General features: G+C 48.1%; 1 pseudogene; it reads right to left on the reverse strand.

Annotated features, from left to right (window-relative positions):
* Positions 1-181: 181 nt before the first annotated feature.
* On the reverse strand, positions 182-817 carry LOC121339965 (annotated as a pseudogene).
* Positions 818-824: the final 7 nt, after the last annotated feature.

Genomic DNA, 824 nt, shown 5'->3' on the forward strand with positions numbered 1-824 from the left:
AGGGAAGTTGGAGAGAAACAAAATGAGTTATGGCACAAATCATGATATATCTTTGATAACAATACGTAAAATGTAAACCAGAGAAAAATAACATCCAAAATTAAGCCAACAGGAAGTATCAGAGATGACTTTTATTGTGAATGAGTTGCAGAAATTTTCCTGAATTTTAATGTTTCTGAAATCATCCAGTCATCAGTCTCCACACTGCAGCCTTGAGCTCCTGGTTCCTCAGGCTGTAGATGAGGGGGTTCAGGGCTGGAGGCACCACTGAGTACAGAACTGACAGGGCCAGATCTAGGGATGGGGAGGAGATGGAGGGGGGTTTCACATGGGCAAACATTGCAGTGCTGAGGAACAGAGATACCACAGCCAGGTGAGTGAGGCCGGTGGAAAAGGCTTTGTGCCATCCCTGCTCAGAGGGGATCCTCAGCACAGCCCTGAAGATCTGCACATAGGAGAAAACAATGAACACAAAACAACCAAAACCTTAAAAACAACTGACAACCGTGAGCCCAAGTTCCCTGAAGTAGGAGTGTGAACAGGAGAGCTTGAGGATCTGTGGGATTTCACAGAAGAACTGTCCCAGTGCATTGCCATGGCAAAGGGGCAGCGAAAATGTATTGGCCGTGTGCATCAATGAATAGAGAAATGCACTGGTCCAGGCAGCTGCTGCCATGTGGGCACAAGCTCTGCTGCCCAGGAGGGTCCCGTAGTGCAGGGGTTTGCAGATGGACACGTAGCGGTCGTAGCACATGATGGTCAGGAGGGAAAGCTCTGATCCAAGGAAGAAGAATACCAGAAAAACCTGTGCAGCACATCCTGTG

This window comes from Onychostruthus taczanowskii, unplaced genomic scaffold (genome assembly GCF_017590055.1).
Source record: "Onychostruthus taczanowskii isolate IOZ18803 unplaced genomic scaffold, ASM1759005v1 scaffold3859, whole genome shotgun sequence".
Taxonomy (NCBI): domain Eukaryota; kingdom Metazoa; phylum Chordata; class Aves; order Passeriformes; family Passeridae; genus Onychostruthus; species Onychostruthus taczanowskii.